Raw genomic sequence first — 13006 nt, 5'->3', positions numbered from 1 at the left:
CTCCTTGCATAGGCCATGATCTTTTTGAAGGTGTTGTATCATACGATCTGGCCTTGTACATCAGACACCTCATTACAGAGCAGAAGCAATTTACTTACATTGAACTAAACCGCCGCATTAATCACTTCCGTTACCTTGGCAGTGACGCCAACAATAAACCGAGTGATGTCAATCCTGGAAGTGAGAAACTAAGTGGACATGCAGTGCAGAATTGGTGTCTTCTTAGACTTCTGCCAGTCTTGATTGGGGACAAGATTTTCAATCCGATGAACAACAATATTTGGCAACTGGTGCTGCAACTCAGACACATTGTTGAACTGATCTGTGCTCCAAAGATAACCACTGGTCAGATAGCATATTTGAAAGTTCTGACAGATGAGTATTTACTAAGCCGAAAAGAAGCTTTTCCAGATAGTCCATTGAAGCCAAAGCACCATTATGTATCACATTACCCAGATCTTACCATCTGTTTTGGGCCTCTCATACGCCTCTGGACGCTTCGATTTGAGAGTAAGCATACCTATTTTAAACAGTGTGCTCGCAAACTACACAACTTCAAAAACTTGCCTTCTATTCTTGCTGAAAGGCATCAGCTTCTGCAAGCATACCATAGTGCTGGGGATATCCTCCCACAATGTGTAGTTGTAGCAGGAGGGACAGATTTCTTTGTACCGGACTACAACGACAGGATACAAAAGGCAGTTGCTCATTTCAGTTTTCTGCCAAGCAACACTGTTGCTGCTCATGAAGTTACCGTAAAGGGTACATGCTATAAAAAGAACATGTGTGTTGTGTTAGAGGAAGACAATGAAGGACTAGTCTTTGGCAGGATTAAGTTGATTCTAACTCAAAATGCTTCTGTGGTCTTCTTTGTCACAGAAAAATGCAGATCTGTTTGTCTAGTTGATCAAGGGGTTCATTGCCTTACAACTGATGCACAGTATGTTTGCACTGAGCATGACAAATTACTGGACTACTATCCTCTGCCAGAGTATGATATGCAGGGTTTATCAGTAATAGCAATTCACCACTCTTTCCCGTCCCTATAGGATGTTGGACCCTAGTGCTGATCAGAGAGTCCATCCTCTGCACTCTTCCCAGCATCGCTCCAGAGTCACTACAAAATGTGATTGAGAAGCTTATGCAGCAAGGAGTGGACAGCAGAGAAGACTTGCAGTATGTGAGAGAGCAGGACATGGAAGAGTTCATCCGGCCAATTCAGTGCAGAAAACTGCTGGAAGCCTGGAAGCCCAAAGGTAATCTAACCTTTTGAGTGTATTTGCAAGCTATATTGTATGAGTTATAAAATTGTATTTATCTTAATGAGAGAAGACGATAGATAATAAACTAATAGAAGTTAAGACAAGAGAAGATAAATAAAATGTGACGATAAAAGAAGAGAAGACAATAAAAAAAAGTACAATAATATAATTTAGAAGATAAAAGTAGATACTGTACAATGACAAAAGAAGATTAGAGAAAATAAATAATGTGTATCATATTTCTATTAACATATTAAAGAAATGTAAGTCTCAGTAAATATGTACAGGTATTAAATTATGGTGTTTTGTCAACACACTTAGCAAGTTTTACCCATTCACAGGTGGCTTCTAAAATTATAGTAACATGATTGATCTTAATTCAGCAATTATATACAAAACTACAAATATCTATAAATTTGTGAGTGAGGGGTATCATTCTGACTCTACAACATACTATCTTAAAATTGAAAAATGTTGTCATTGCAGAGCCAGAGAACAGCTGTGACCTTCGCAGGCAGATGTCTGCATGCAGCCCATTGATGGAGACCTCTTCATTATCAAGTAGCCCCATGTCCTCTCCTCCAATGTCTCCACCTCACCTGAGAGTAGGAAACTGGCCTGACACTTTTGAAATAAGTGGGACACAATGCCACTTGCCCTGCGTACAGCCATTCAGAATGGAAAGAGGCCTCTGCGGGGGACAGGCGACAGTTTATTCGAATACTTGTTGATGACATGAGAAAGTTTGAAGTGAATCCAAGCAGAGCCCAATGTCTGCTGATTGCAAAGGCCATAGTGAGACAGTATCCACAGTCGTTTGCAGATACAATGGATGATGGAAGAACAACAATAGGAGCAGGATATGAATCAATTTTATCTCAAATGAAAGTACGCGTAGAGCATTTAAACAGAAACAACACCCTGGCTCGGCGGAGAAAATCTAAGGCAGTGACTGCGGAAACACCACAACGACAACCTGCAGACAGTTATGGCTGCATACGATGGAACCCTGAACTTCCACCTGAGGAGACATCAGAAGCTTTGGAAGAGATGAGACAAAGGATGACGGAGATCTTTTCACAAGAAGGTTTGTCAGGAGTGGAAAGGGCAGAAGTGATAAACTTTATGGAGACAACGTACTACCTGCAGCGTCAAATGATAAATGCCATTCCAGGGCCAGCATTTGAAGACTTGAAGCAGCAATGGCCCTACTTGTTTGTGCAAGATGCATGTGTTCTCATTTTGAACTGCTGACTGATGTTCCAATTGTACGAAAAATCGAGGCCTTTGTTGAAGAGCATGGCAAAATCCTCACTGAATTCTTCAAACAAAACACAAACAATGAAGACGTTAAAGCTGTTCTCTACAGAGCTGGCTGCAGTGTGACAGCTCCCAACATCATCCAGCTGGTGATGGCGCATTTCAAAGAACCACTGGACGCCCTCATCATCGAAGCTGATGTAAGTATAAATCTGACAATGTCAGTTTGATTTTAGAACAATTATTAAAGCAGAGAAATACATACATAAAGTACATACACGATCCTCCTTTCCTCCCACAATATCTTTCCCTATGTTATAATTTAAATGTTAATTTCTATCAAAATGTTACTATAAGGTAATTATTGCATTTTTGTTATGTTTTTTCTTTGCAGGTGTCTTCCACTCCAGCCATGATCCAGACTGTCCTGCTGCCTGAAAGCCCGAGACTAATAGTACTCGGTACGTTGTTTGAATAGCAGTCTACTTTGCATTACCTTTTTGAGCTCATTATTATCATATTTTTTATATAACAGTCAATACTACAGAGCATTAACAAAAATATGTTGGTTGTATGACCTAACACACCGTGGGCTACGGGGGAAATACACTGACGGAAAGTCATCAGGCTTTGTATTAGTTGGGTAAAGCCAAAATGCCATAGAAAAAAATAATTTTTAGTTTATATTTGTAAAACAATGTATAATTCTACCATAGCCATAAATATGAAGACATTTCCATACGTGATTAAAAAAAAAAACTTATGAATCTAAGCTTATTTTGTTTGGTTTTGACATGCAGTATTTGTCACACACAAGTTGTAATGAAATTACTGAAGCAATTTTTTTCCCAACCCTATGTAAATAAATTCAAATCAATGAATTTATGTACAGTGAAATCATATTGTTACCAACTCTATTAACTATTCCTATTTTTTAGGTCCAACTTTGCTGACTGATCAGCGGGGGTGTGTGAGCGTGGAGGGCCAGGTTGTCAGTGAGGGGGGTCCTTTGTGCTGGGGCTTGCTGTTCTACTGTCAACATACTACAACTTTAACCTGCAGTACCAGGACCAGGCTGCATGCTCGTTGGAGTTCATTCAGAGGTAGGAGATTTTCCACACAGACTGTATTATGCACCGGGATTGACTTTTTATTGATTAAGTGCTCCAAGATTTGAATTTCAGTAGCTAAAGCTTCTGATGTGCTACAAGCATATACATTGACTTAAATAAAAATACTTAGTGGTTTGAAGAAATTTCGCGAAAACCCCGCCTATTGTCACTTGTCACGCTGTAGCGGCAGCCCCATAACTACCCACCGTCAAGCATCATTACTTTTTGTGACATTTCAAAATAAAAGAATATTTCCCTCATTAAAGTTTTCTAAAATAATACTGTAACAACAGCTCTAATGTTCATGAAAGGTTACCAACAAATGCAGAAGGAATAAATTGAACTTAGTTGTATTATGCTGTAAAATATCTTTTCCAGAAATTATTTCTGGACATTTCTAAATTATTGGTAACTGTATTGTTTATTTCCTTTGGAATGTGTACTTCTCCATTGGCATAAATATTATACAGTTTTTAATCTTGTTTAGTAGCTGAATACTGCTTGTATAAGAAAAATACAAATTAAGTTGTAGTGACTTTAACACTAAAAGAGTATATCTTCTCCAAAATGAACCATTTCTTCATTAACCTTTGTGTTGTTCCATTGTCATTTAGGATCTGCATGGGGATTAATCCTGAGAGAGGATCAAAGGCACACAGTGGACCAACCCCCAGCAGAAAAACTGGAAAGATGGTCCAGAAGAAACCTTCTACAGTGAACCCGCATGTCTGCACCCTGATAAGGAAGCTCAATGACTTCAAGTGGGACTTTGTTTGAGTTTCTTTGTATTGTTTTGTTTAGCTGCAGTTATTATTGATAATCATTTAACAATATCTGCAGATAAAAGGCCAATACTGCTAGTTTTTGTGTTTAGTTAAGTTCTTGCGGCTGTACTGTTTGGCCCCATTCAAGTGCATTGACGTTTGATAAATTGTTGATATAATGATTACTGCATGATTGAGCCAAGCAGTTAAAAGATGAGTTCCTACATTTTTGATTGAAATAAATAATTAATTAGATTTTGAATCTTGCTTTTTCATTGTTATTTAGGACAAATTATTTATTGCAGTGTTCCCTGAGGTATATTTAAAAATGCGGAATTTCTTCTTGGATCAGTATACTGAGATTGCCAATATGTATACCCGTTTACAGTAAAATACCTTAATTATAAAATACAGTATGCTTACTGTAAATTAACAGTAGTTTACTGGCGAAGCTGCTGCCAGTATATTACTGTAAATTCAAATAATACAGTAAGTAACTGTATACCCGTTTACAGTAAAATACCTTAATTATAAAATACAGTATGCTTACTGTAAATTAACAGTAGTTTACTGGCGAAGCTGCTGCCAGTATATTACTGTAAATTTACGGTGAAATGTTTTACAGTGCAGCGGTGAAAGATCGCTAAAGACTTTGTTTTCCTACATGCCTAACAGTCCAAGCTATTAGAATACAAGCCTTGTAATCCATAATTATCTGGTCCCCTCACAATCTTGTAGTTTCTGGCCAAGTTTCGACGTTCAGAAATCTAGATCATGCATCATTTCTCGGTTTTGATCGCGTGTATCTTTTCCGTGTGCGCGCTACATTCTCACTCGGCACACCTTCGGAATCTGTGGGTTGTGCAGTTTCCAATGAACTTTGTTCTCAGCCAATAGCATCAGTATTTCTCAAGATACTCCCAAGGTAAGCCAATCAAATCCCACAGTCACCATTGGGCCCACGTGGGAAAAACTGACAGCATTTCCCACCAGTCAGAGAAAAAGGTAATAAAACTGGCATTCCTGTGTAGCCAATAGGAAGACGAGTTGAATGATATCAAACATGGCCAAAAAAAACTATCCCTGGGATGGTCTCCAGCCCTTTCATTGCAAAAATAAGGCCGTCTTATGGCATTTCACCATTTCATCAAATTATGATTACTTATTCCTATAAATCTATGTATGTACTTCTTTAAGGCATGTGTGTGAGTGATGTGGATGTGTTTTTGTATTTCAGAAGTTATGTATTTAGCACTTTTTGGGCTTTTTTAGAAATAAGAAATGAGATAAACGCACAGACATATCTGTAGAAATACATTCATATAAAATCCATTTTATAAGTAATTTTCTTCTGGATTTTTTCTGTTCTAAGTTGAGACATGTGACTAGGGTACTATTTTAATATATAGCACCTGTAATATGCTTACAGTAGTGCTTTTTATTAATTTTTCAGATGATTTACTTGGACGGAAATAGAAATTCTGTGTTCTAACCTGTGTAGCTCTGTGTCAGTAAGGCCTAGTGTCACAATGCCACTAGAAACAACAAATTGAGAGTGTTAGCTTCACAATGAACCTCAGGGTCATCACAGAGGGCCAAAGCATGTGGAAACTGCAGCACTTTTTAGGGGGTAAAAATTTAGGCGAGAAAATCATATATTTTCCAGTGTTTTATAAGAGGTTTAAAGAGATTAAAATTATCATTATTCGTTCCCCCCTAAATTTGGACAGGAAGTGGTTAAAGCTTTGGCTCAAAGACGCCTAGGCTCAGCTTGTCCAGCCCATTCAAACTATGCTTCGCTTGTCGCTCTACAATGCACCCTTCATATATTGCATATTCGCCCCTTCCCAGCATTAGCCCTCGTCTCGGGGCCCATTTGGGGAACAACAATGGAATAGAGACTTAGGAACCCTTTTGGCTGAATGCCGGGGTTGCTCTGGTAAATCCTGTCAATTTTGACACTTATGACACAAAAGGAAGTTAATAAACACTTAATTAAAATATCTGTTAAATAATTAAGATTTTAAGATGATAATATATGAAAATATGGATTTAGAGTAATTTCTATTAAAATTTGCTACTCTGGGTCACATTGCCTGTAGTGATAATTTTCTGTAATTTTAGATCAAAATCTGGAATTTGGCAATTTTTAAGGTTTTGCTGAACTCTAGTGGTCACTCGTGAACTGATTCTTGAATTCCACATTTTGAATTATTTATTTTGGAATATGGAATCTGGAAGTTCCATTTTCCTGTCTGTTGGAAGTGAGATTTTTCATTTCATTGTCAATGCGAAAACCCTACACTAACCCTAACCCCTAACCCCTAACCCACCCTGAAAGCGCCCGCTCTCGTCTGATCTCGGAAGCCAAGCAGGGTTGGGCCGGCTTAGTACTTGGATGGGAGACCGCCTGGGAATACCTGGTGCTGTAAGCTTTTTAGTTAGCCTAAGGCGCTGTGACTTCTTTGCTGGACGCAGAGCTGACAAGGAACTTGTTCCAACACAAGCTTGCTTGCGTGCTTGAACATGAAGAGCTTTGTAGGTGAGAAGAAGGATTTTAAATTCTATTCTGGATTTTACAGGAAGCCAATGCAGAGAAGCCAAACCAGGAGAGATGTGATCTCTTTTCCTGGTTCCTATCAGAACACGTGCTGCAGCATTCTGGATCAGCTGAAGAATCTTTATGGACTCTTTTAAGCAACTGATAATAAAGAACTGGAGTAATCCAGCTTAGAAGTAACCAATGCTTGGACTAGTTTTTCTGCATCAATTTCGACAGGATACTCCTGAATCTCTGAATGTGATGACTACTGCACTGGGGAAACTTCGGCAGGCCTGGCCACGATTTCACGTCAGGGAGATTTTTCCGTGAAGGTCATGGAGAGTTTAACTTTGCAGAGTTTGATTGTGCGAAGTCGATACAAACAAAGAAATGTGTTTCCGCCCTGTTTCGAACAGGTGACCTTTCGCGTGTTAGGCGAACGTGATAACCACTACACTACGGAAACTGACAAAAGGCATTTATTTTGCATATTTGTGGAAAATGCACTATTTTTATTTTACTGCAAATGTTCAAAAAGCTACAAAATAGAGATTTTAAACTAGATTCAGTCACAGATGCTTTGTCATGGATTTGAATGATAGCAAATATGTAGTAAACCTAATATTTCTACATGCATTGACTGTGGTCTGAATGTTGGAATAGCGCCACCTATTTCTTGATGTGCCAAATATTTAGCTTGGGCATTCCTCGTTAGTATAATGGACAGTATCTCCGCCTGTCACGCGGAAGATCGGGGTTCGATTCCCCGACAGGGAGTTTTCTACCAGCTAACCGATGCAAGGCCTCGAGGAAGTCCCGGCGAACGCGTGGGACTACTCGGGAAAGTGGGCCTTGGCTCAAGCTGTGTTCAGCATGGAAGGAGAACTCCTGATCCTAAATGGGAATTTTCAAGCGATTGAAAGAGCACAACTCCTGGACGTGAACAAAACGTCACAAGGTGCCGCAGGAGTTGGAGAGTGTCAAGTCTAGCCACCTTGGAATTCCATTTATGCTCTTTGCAGACTATGTGGTTCATTTGGCTTTATCAGGCATTGATCTACAGCTTCCACTGGGTGAATCATGAGGGGGAAAGCGTGCCTTGGCTCAGGCTGTGTTCAGCAGGGGAGGAGAACTCCTGACCCTAAATGGGAATATCGTCAAGCGATGGAAAAAGCATATCTACTGGACATGAACAGCACCTCACAAGGCGCAGCAGAAGGTGGGAGAGTGTCAAGTCTGGGCACCTTATAATTCCTCTTCTGCTCTTTCCAGATTATGTTGTTCTGTGGGCTTCATCAAACAGTGATCTACAGCACCCACTGGGGCAGATTGAAGTCCAGTGTCAAGCATTCGTAATCAAAGTCAGCCCCTCCAAATCTCAAAGCTCAGGATTTCTCCCTTCGGGTTGGGAGTCAATTGCTGTCCCAAGTGAAGACGTTCTTCACAAGCTTCACAAGCGTATCTCAAAGCTTATCAAACAGTGCAACTAGTTCCAACACAAAAACCACAATACTACTGAAACTTTGGACGGTCGCCTCCGCCTCTCACACGGAAGACTGGGGTTATTTTCCCGATGGGGAGATCTGTCTACCAGCTGCTAATTATTTCCCAAGGCTAAATCGACACTAGTATCATCTGCCAGAGTAGTTTGGATACGAGGCCCAACCAGGCACGGCGTCATGGGTGGGCCTGACGGGCCTAGGCCCACCCACTTTTCAACAGGCCCACCCACAAATTTTCATTAAAAAAAAAAGAATATAATAGGCTATATTTAATTATAAAGAATTATTAAAAAGTGTCAAATTATCTCATAATTTGTGCTAAATTAGTCTAAATCTTAAGTAGTTTAACTTAATTTAAAAAAAAAGTTGTTTGTCTATTAAGTGACATCGATCTGCGCAACATTTCCAACGCGCTAGACTACCAGCTTAGCGAACTGAACACTCGATTCCACAGTGACACCTATGGCCTCATGGCATCTGCAGCAGTCCTGATGTCTCCTAGCCTTCATACAAATGACACCAGCTGGTCAATGAGGACGTTTTCCCAAATATCCATGCTTTCCTAAAAGCTCTGATAACACTGCCGATGACTTCCTGTACAGTTGAACGCGTCTTTTCCAGTGTCAATCGGATTAAAACACCAAACAGGAGCACCATGCTTACGTCTCGCCTTATGTCTCTGTGTCTGTTGACATACGAGAGCTTACAGTAACTCTTGACTTCGATGATATCATCTACATTTTAAAGAGCAAACCCCGCCGACTACTGCTGTAATTTGTGTCAGTGTGTGGTGTGCGAGGCGACCTAAAAACATGCGATGAATCCGTAGGCTACATTTGAAAGTTAGTAACATAGCAGAGGAAAAAGAGGGAATGAGTCGTTCCATGTTCGCTTCTTCTAGGCCTTTTTAGCGAGTTTAATTGTGTACCACGAGGGGATAAGAGTATGTGAAGGCTACTCTGTCTGTATTGAGATATATTAAAATAATCGATTCATAACCCGTTACAAATCTACAGGCGCATTTCTATTTCTATATCAGCTTGTTACTGTTCTTTTTCCCTCCTGGGCTCCCCTTGTTATCAGCGCTGTCTGTTGTTAATGTGATTTATTTCCTTTTGTAAATATGGTTATAACATGAATCACACTAAAGTAACAGTTTGTCTCTTTCGGAAATAACTTGAGTTTTACACGAAGATGACGTCAATGAACTAGTTCTGTGCCGAGTATTGAATGAAACTGTCGGGAGGTGTTGTGATCTGTAGTGTTGAAAACATAAAAACAAATAAACAGAATTGTGAAATATTCGGCCTCCTGTTATACGAGCAGAACTAAATTATGTTTGGGGAAATATTAAATGCCCGACCACTGTTCCAGTCTTAGGTCTATGGGGCTTTGCGTAATAGCGCAGCCAGGTGTGGTGCGTAATGGAGATTCCAAAGCGCTCCTCTCTGGGCAGAACCAAGGAGAACGGTCGCGGATAGGGTCGTCCTATACAACCAAACGTTTGTACAATGTTTTTTACAACATATTTAAAGAGCATCAAGCTATTGAAATCTCTATTATGTTAGCACATAAAATAACAGTATAGTAGTTATTTGTATTAGGTTAAACAGTGATTTGATATCATTTTTAATTTAAGGCCCACCCAAAATTGGTCTGGCCCATCCAAAACTGAAATCCTGGCGCCGTGCCTGGCCCAACCATAGCAAAAGATATGACATTTTTTAAGAATGTATTATAGTGGATATACTCCAAGAAAGACAAAGGTTTTACAAAAGGATTGAGAATGATCCTGCTATCAAAGATATGTTTTCAGTGACGATATGATCACCTACTTCAGGATCCAGGAACGTAGGCAGACGGCAGGAACCTAAGACGGATCCAAGAATGTAAAACATCAACTATGAGGCTAGGAAGTGAGGTAGTGAGGTTCAGGTATTTAATTCAATTCAATTTTATTTATATAGCGCCAAATCACAACAAACTTATCTCATTGCGCTTTCATAAAAGAGCAGGTCCAGACCATCTTCTGTGATGTTATTTACAGAAACCGGAAAATTCCCACCAAGAGCAAGCACTAGGCGAAAGAAGCAAGGAAAAACTGAGCCAGAACCTATAAGCTTCATCAAAGAGGAAAGTCTCAAGCCTACTCTTAAATGTGGAGATGGTGTCTGCCTCCTGAACCCAAACGGGAAACTGGTGAGGAGCTTGATAGCTGAACACTCTGGCTCCCATTCTACTTTGGAGACTTTAGGAACCACAAGGAACCCTGCATCTGGGAGGCAGTGCTCTGGTGGGGTAATAAGGTACAATGAGCTCTTTAAGATAGAGATGGTGCTTGAACATGAAGAGCTTTGTAGGTGAGAAGAAGGATTTTAAATTCTATTCTGGATTTTACAGGAAGCCAATGCAGAGAAGCAAACCAGGAGAGATGTGATCTCTTTTATGGTTCCTATCAGAAACGTGCTGCAGCATTCTGGATCAGCTGAAGAATCTTATGGACTCTTTTAAGCAGCCTGATAATAAAGAACTGGAGTAATCCAGCTTAGAAGTAACAAATGCGTGGACTAGTTTTTCTGCATCAATTTTCGACAGGATATTCCTGAATCTCTGAATGTGATGACTACTGCACTGGGGAAACTTCGGCAGGCCTGGCCCCGATTTACATCAGGGAGATTTTTCCGGAATGTCATGGAGAGTTTAACTTTGCAGAGTTTGATTGTGCGAAGTCAATACAAACAAAGAAATGTGTTTCCGCCCTGTTTCGAACAGGGGACCTTTCGCGTGTTAGGCGAACGTGATAACCACTACATACGGAAACTGACGAAAAGCATTTATTTCGCATATTTGTGGGAAAATGCACCATTTTTATTTACTGCAAATGTTCAAAAAACTACAAAATAGAGATTTTTAAACTAGATTCAGTCACAGATGCTTTGTCATGGATTTGAATGATAGCAAATATGTAGTAAACCTAAATATTTCTACATGCATTGACTGTGGTCTGAATGTTGGAATAGCGCCACCTATTTCTTGATGTGCCAAATATTTAGCTTGGGCATTCCTCGTTAGTATAATGGACAGTATCTCCGCCTGTCACGCGGAAGATCGGGGTTCGATTCCCCGACGGGAGATTTTTCTACCAGCTAACCGATGCAAGGCCTCGAGGAAGTCCCGGCGAACGCGTGGGACTACTGGGAAAGTGGGCCTTGGCTCAAGCTGTGTTCAGCATGGAAGGAGAACTCCTGATCCTAAATGGGAATATTTTCAAGCGATTGAAAGAGCACAACTCCTGGACGTGAACAAACGTCACAAGTGCCGCAGGAGTTGGGAGAGTGTCAAGTCTAGCCACTTGCAATTCCATTTATGCTCTTTGCAGACTATGTGGTTCATTTGGCTTTATCAGGCATTGATCTACAGCTTCCACTGGGGTGAATCATGAGGGGGAAAGCGTGCCTTGGCTCAGGCTGTGTTCAGCATGGGAGGAGAACTCCTGACCCTAAATGGGAATAAATGGGAATATGAGTCAAGCCATGGAAAAAGCATATCACTGGACACATGAACACACCTCACAGGCGCAGCAGAAGGTGGGAGAGTGTAAGTCTGGGCACCTTATAATCCTTTTGCTCTTTCAGATTATGTTGTTCTGTGGGCTTCATCAAACAGTGCTCTACAGCGCCCACTGGGGCAGATTGAAGTCCAGTGTCAAGCATTCGTAATCAAAGTCAGCCCCTCCAAAATCTCAAAGCTCAGGATTTCTCATCGGGTTGGGAGGTCAATTGCTGTCCCAAGTGAGACGGTTCTTGTATCTCAAAAGCTTATTTCAAACAGTGCAACTTGTTCCAACACAAAAACACAATACTACTGAAACTTTGGATGGTCGCCTCCGCCTATCACACGGAAGACTGGGGTTTTATTCCCGATGGGGAGATTTCACCAGCTGCTAATTATTTCCCAAGGCTAAGTCGACACTAGTATCATCTGCCAGAGTAGTTTGGATACGAGCCCAACCATAGCAAAAGATATGACATTTTTAAGAATGTATATAGTGGATATACTCAAAGAAAGAACAAAATGTTTACAAAAGGATTGGAGAATGACCTGCTATCAAAGATAGGTTCAGTGACGATATGATCACCTACTTCAGGATCCAGGAAACTTTCCGGCAGGACGGCAGGAACCTAAGAAGGATCCAAGAATGTAAAACTCAAACTTGAGGCTAGGAAGTTGAGGTTCAGGTAATTTATTCAATTCAATTTTATTTATATAGCGCCAAATCACAACAACACTTATCTCATTGCGCTTTTCATAAAAGAGCAGGTCCAGACATCTTCTGTGATGTTATTTACAGGAAACCGGAAAATTTCCCACCAAGAGCAAGAAGGCGAAAGAAGCAAGGAAAAACTGAGCCAGAACTACCTTAAGCTTCATCAAAGAGGAAAGTCTCAAGCCTACTCTTAAATGTGGGATGGTGTCTGCCTCCTGAACCCAAAGGGAACCTGGTGAGGAGCTTGATAGTCTGAACCTCTGGCTCCCATTCTACTTTTGGAGACTTTAGGAACAC

General features: G+C 40.5%; 2 non-coding genes and 1 pseudogene across 2 annotated transcripts; 2 read left to right on the top strand and 1 right to left on the bottom strand.

Annotated features, from left to right (window-relative positions):
- The first annotated feature begins 6714 nt into the window (after nucleotides 1-6714).
- On the top strand, nucleotides 6715-6833 carry LOC116680843 (uncharacterized; annotated as a pseudogene).
- Nucleotides 6834-7333: 500 nt separating this feature from the next.
- On the bottom strand, nucleotides 7334-7406 carry trnav-aac (transfer RNA valine (anticodon AAC)). The gene has a single exon. It is a non-coding gene; the product is annotated as a tRNA-Val (tRNA).
- A 239-nt stretch (nucleotides 7407-7645) lies between these two features.
- trnad-guc (transfer RNA aspartic acid (anticodon GUC)) lies at nucleotides 7646-7717 on the top strand. Its single transcript has one exon. It is a non-coding gene; the product is annotated as a tRNA-Asp (tRNA).
- Nucleotides 7718-13006: the final 5289 nt, after the last annotated feature.

This window comes from Etheostoma spectabile, unplaced genomic scaffold (assembly GCF_008692095.1).
Source record: "Etheostoma spectabile isolate EspeVRDwgs_2016 unplaced genomic scaffold, UIUC_Espe_1.0 scaffold00018494, whole genome shotgun sequence".
Classification (NCBI taxonomy): Eukaryota; Metazoa; Chordata; class Actinopteri; order Perciformes; family Percidae; genus Etheostoma; species Etheostoma spectabile.
This window is presented reverse-complemented; position numbering and strand designations above follow the sequence as displayed.